At 34.2% G+C, this 5,684-nt stretch overlaps 1 pseudogene; it reads right to left on the bottom strand.

Moving 5' to 3' along the window:
- Nucleotides 1-3,187: 3,187 nt before the first annotated feature.
- Nucleotides 3,188-4,544, bottom strand: LOC114378941 (annotated as a pseudogene).
- Nucleotides 4,545-5,684: the final 1,140 nt, after the last annotated feature.

Here is a 5,684-nt window from a genome sequence, read left to right as displayed (position 1 = left end):
TGAACCAAGGTGGAGAATTGTTGTATGTTGGTTCATTAACAACCATTAGTTAGTTTCTCTTAAACTTTAGCAACTTAGTTATTTTTCTATTTTTTTCTGTTATTCTGTTATAACATTTAACAGTTAGGTAGTTTTAAGTTGGTTAAGTTAGTTAGGCTTGATATAATGCTTCTATTTTTTTTTGTATAACCTAGATCAATAGAGAGATTGGGTACAACAAGAGGAATCTGCAGAATTCAAATAAGAGTAGTTGCTAAGAGTTGTTTTTTTACTCTCTAGAAAATCACATTTCTGTGAAGTGCTTTTGTTCATCCTTTTTATGCATTTTTGCTTATTCTCTTTCATACAAGAAACTCATATTTTGTGAGTAAAATCTGATCTTGGCACAAAAGACCAATGACGCAAAATGCTTAAAGGCTATCATAAAGATGAAGCATGGTGATGGCATAAGAGGTTTGACCACTTGAATTTTGGAGCACTCAAGACCTTGGGAGATAAGAAGATGGTGAAGGGATGCCTCACATCAACCATCCTAATCAATTGTCCAAAGCATGCAAGAAGAAGTTTTCCCAAAGAAGTTGAATCAAGAGCAAAGGTAACATTCCAACCTATGCACATCGATGTGTGTGGACCAATTGACCTCTTTTATTTGGTAAAAAAAAATATTTTTTCTCTTTATTGATGATTTTATTAGGAAGACTTGAGTGTATTTCTTGAAGCAAATATCTAAGGATTTTGGAATTTTTAAGGCTCTTGTTGAGAATGAGAGTGGCTATGTAATCAAGGCTCTAAGATTCGATAAAGGTGGTGAATTCACATAAAAAGAATTCAATGAGTTGTTTTGAAGATAATGAGATTCGCCACCCTCTAATAGTTACTAGAATCCCACAACAAAATGGGGTGGCTAAGAGAAAAAATAGAACTATTCTTGATATGGCTAGATGCATGTTGAAACCTAAGTCTATGCCCAAGGAGTTTTGGGCCGAAGCTATTTCATGTGCAGTTTATTTGTTTAATCGCTCTCCTACAAAGAATGTCAAAGGCCAAACACCTGAGGAAGCATGGAGTGGAGTGAAGCCAAGAGTTAATCATTTTAAAGTCTTTGGGAGCATTGCATATGCATGCTCACGTGCTTGACCACGGAAGATAAAAGCTTTATGATAGGAGTGTGAAGCATGTGTTCATTGGTTATGATGCAAGTTCAAAAGGCTACAAGTTGTACAATCCAAACAATGGAAGATTGTTGTAAGCATAGATGCAAAATTTGATGAAGAAGAGACATGGAATTGGGAGAAAAAAGAAGCCACCTATGATTTATTTCCTTATTTTGAAGAAAATGATGAATAAGTTGCAGCACCAAATGAGTTTTCTACTCCACCTCCTTTACAAACTCATTCAATTCATGAAGCATCATCTTCTGAAGGGAGTTAAAGTGAAAGACCAAGAAAAATGAGAAGCCTTCAAGACATATCTAATGGATTGTTTGAGTTTTATTACAAAATTCTCTATAAACATGGTATGGAATTGTTATTCGCTGGGAAATTTCTTTGCTTTTCTTGTTATGTTGTTACTGGACCGAGAGAAAGATAGAGGATTTGATATACAAATACCCAAATCTTTTGATTTGGTGAGAGGTACAATCAGTGCAAGTGATGGGGTAGAATGACCAAACACTGTTGGTCTCTGTCCATGGTACAATGCAGTGAACAATGAAGATCCAAAGAGACAAATCATGCGCTTTTCTAGTTTGAGACGAAAGTACACCGGTGTAGTCCGATTTAGGTTTCATAGCAACAAATAATTAATTCAAGGGTGCAACAGTCAATACACGCTTAGTTTCATTAATGTTATAACTGACCATATCTATTTAAAAAGGCTTAAGTATCATTTTTCCCCAAATTATATTAAAAACTGTTCCCAAGATTTTAAAAGGTTTAATTTAGTTTCCAAATTATTTTAAAATTGACCAACTTGATCCTTTTCATCAAATTAAGCTGACGCCAGTAAAATAGTGAATTTTAGTGGATTTTGTTTACAAATAGTGGTGATCAAATTAAGTTGACATATCAAATTGGTTTATTTTAAAATAATTTGAGAATTAAATTGAATCTTTTTAAAAATTTGGGGACCAAATTAAAAGTTTTAATATAATTTGGGAACTAAATTGATAATTAAGTCATTTATAAAAAAAACAAAAATGATAGGTAAAAAACATTAAAAAATAATAATCACTACTACAATTTATTGATTTAACATCGCAAGCTTAACATCGGTTTTTTGAAAAACCGATGTTAAGAAAAGCACGGTGGCATTTTCGTAAATAAGTTGACTTAACTAACATCGGTTTTGAAAAAACCGGTGTTAACTAGTTGATGTTAACATCGGTTTTTCCAAAACCCGATGTTAACATTAATATGTTAAAATCGGTTATTGAAAAACCAATGTTAACTTTAGAAACTTAACATCGGTTTTTGAAAAAACCGATGTTAACATTGTAAAGTTAACATCAGTTTTTTAAGAAACCGATGTTGTCTTATTGATAAGTTAAAACCCCAAAATCCTTTTTCCCCCCACGTGACCAGTTACCAAAAACCTTTCTCCCTTTGAGGTTCGTGTTCGGGTTCACACAAGCTCCACGAGTTCCTGTTCATGACTGCCGTGATTTAGGTACGTGGGCAAACCTTCATGTTGCTTTAACCTTTATCCCTATAGAATGTTAACTTCGGGTTGGTGAGTTCATTGTTACGTAGGTTTTAGACATAGTCTTGGCTCCTGGTTACTGGGTTCGTGAGTTGGTGGGTTCGCGAGTTCCTGAGTTGGTGGGTTCATGAGTTTGTGAGTTGGTGGGTTCGTGGGTTAGTGAGTTCGTTGTTTTGTAGGTTGCTCTCTTTGGAACTTTTGATTCTATAAGTTTTCTCTTTAACTTTTGATAGTTGTAACAATTCTCAGATTTTACTTCGAAGGGATGCATTCGATCTTTATTCTCCTTTCCTTGTCTCTTATTATTTCTTTAAAATACTGGTTTTGAATGAAATATTGGTCGATTCTGTTTTGTATGCCAACCTAATCGTGAAAATGAGTGGTTTGAATACACTTGAAAATACATATATAGATATCCTTTTTTTAAATGTTTTTTGTTGTATTTAAAAGAAAGCCTGGAAATTTGTTCTGTGACTGCTACTAAGTGTTAGAAGAAGATGATTGTTTCTGCCAGTTGCAGAGACTTTGATGCCAGCACATGGGATGTATAGTTAGATGAGTCCCATAATGTGGGGTCCCTACAAATAGTCCACATATTAACCAGCACTTTTGCATCTTTTGAGATGGTGTAGCCGCCTATGTCCATATCCTTACCAGCTTTTGGTGGTAGTAAAAATGGAACTGGTTGGTGCAACCTTAATGTCTCTTTTACTATTGCTTGCAAGTATGGGAGTTTACGAATATCTACTTCCTCTATAGGATTATTGCCTTTACTAATCATTTGCTAAAGCTCTTGCTTTGCTTTTGACATTACATCTGGGTTGCGGACTAATTCAGTCATTGCCCATTCAAGGGTGGATGCTATTGTATCTGTTCCAGCAACAAATATATCCTATTCAATTCAACCATAAATTTCAATTACCAAGTTAGATAGTGATTCATAAAATAACATAATTTAAAATAAATGACAATATATACGTAGGATAGGAGAAGAGATTAATTACATGTGAGAGATGTTCAATCTTATTCTTGTCCATGTACTTGTTATCATTTGAAATGTTGAGCATGGCATCTAACATGTCATTGTGGACTTTCCCATCCTCCCTCTGCTTCAACCTTTGGCTAACCAAGTGGTTAAACATGTCCAACACCTTCTTCGAGTTCTTACTCTGTCGTCTTTTGATGCTCTGTGGATCAACCATCTTCAACACTGGAAAAAAATTTGCCAAGTTTGGTGTTCCAACCAGCTTTGTGATATTGGTCACCAAGTCCTTCAACTTTTCTGATTTACATGTAGAATGAATCAAATCCACAGAGAAAATAGTGTTTGATAGAAGATTTATGGTAGTCTTGAATGCTGCTGTGCCAATATCCACTGCTTCACCAATCTATCTGCTTTGATGGATATTAGAGACTAGTTGCTGCACTATCTTACGCCTAACGTCTTGGTTAGCATCAAGAGACTTGTGGGCAAATAATTGAGTGTTGCATATTTTTATGAGTTCCCTCCAAAGAGGTGAAATGGGCATGAAAGCAAGGTTGTATTGTTCATGGTTTAGAACTGACACAGATTGGGGAATGGTTTGGTTTGACAAGAATTGGTCATTGGTTAAAAGCACCTCTTTGGCCATTTGTGCTAAAGACATAACAACAATGGTTATTTGTCCTAACTTTAGGCTCATTATTGGGCCATGTATCTTAGCAAGCTTTGCCAATGAATTTTGAGGCTTTTCACCCAATTCAAGGAGGTTACTTATGATGGGAACACGGGATGGTCCCGATGGCAGCTTATGGTTTGCTTTTGTGGCCATTGCAAGGAATGAACCAAGAAGTGCATGAACCATGGTGCATGGCAAGACAATAATGAGTAGTGAACAACTTGCAATGTCCTTAAATTTTCTTAATATATAAACTTAGTACTCTATTTGAAAACTCACATGTTTTCTTGGGTTTTTCTAGAGTTATCCTGTCATGCAACTGCAATATCTTTAGAATATAGTTTGTACATCATGGCTTAATTACATAGGATGGGTATTTTTCCACTTCAAATATGATTTAAGTTCTAAAATCATGTTAAGTTACATGTAAACATAATCAATAATAATTTTCTCATTACCAAAAAAAATCTCAAATACTATAATTTTGAATGAAGTTCGATTTGCACACTTCAAAGTAGAATTTAAAATGTGTAAACTATAACTAAATCAACTTTAATCTATCAACAGTTCCTTATCATTTTCTATTTTTTTATAAAAAAAGTGTGAATTTTTTTTTTTATAAAATCTATTATTGTGACGTGAAAGCGATGCTACCCATAAGAATTAAGAAAGGCTCGATGGCCTTATTGAGTAAGGTAGGTTTTTTTGGTAAAAAGTAAGGTAGGCTTAATACATAAGGTACTCACCTACACAAGTTTTGGCATGTTAAGTTATTTGGTTTGTGGATAGTGTTATTTCATTTATTAAGTGGATGTGCATATTTCTTTTTCCTTCCTGTTTATAGCAACCTAACTTGAAATTGAAGTAGGCATTGCTATCTTGTAAATAAGAATAATATTGAGCAATGATGTGACTAGAACCATATGAAGCTTCATTGTCAACCTCATTACCTTATTTGAAGCTTTATTCACACAACATACACTATTGACACAAAATTTCTTGAATTATATATGCAGAAATTTCTTCAATTCGATCTGCCTTATTAGCTATCACAAGCTAGTTGGCCTCTTCATAAGGTACTCACCTACACAAGTTTTGGCATGTTAAGTTATTTGGTTTGTGCATAGTGTTATTTCATTTATTAAGTGGATGTTCATATTTCTTTTTCCTTTCTGTTTATAGAAACCTAACTTGAATTTGATGTAGGCATTGCTATCTTGTAACTAAGAATAATATTGAGCAATGATTTGACTAGAACCTGTAAGTGCCAATGAAATTTGTAGTTAGGCTTATAGGATAAGGTATGTAATCAAGGATCAAGAAATG

The sequence above is a fragment of the Glycine soja genome, chromosome 12 (genome assembly GCF_004193775.1).
Source record: "Glycine soja cultivar W05 chromosome 12, ASM419377v2, whole genome shotgun sequence".
NCBI classification, from domain to species: Eukaryota; Viridiplantae; Streptophyta; class Magnoliopsida; order Fabales; family Fabaceae; genus Glycine; species Glycine soja.
Note: the sequence above shows the minus strand (reverse complement) of the source record. Positions and strands in the feature narration are given on the sequence as shown.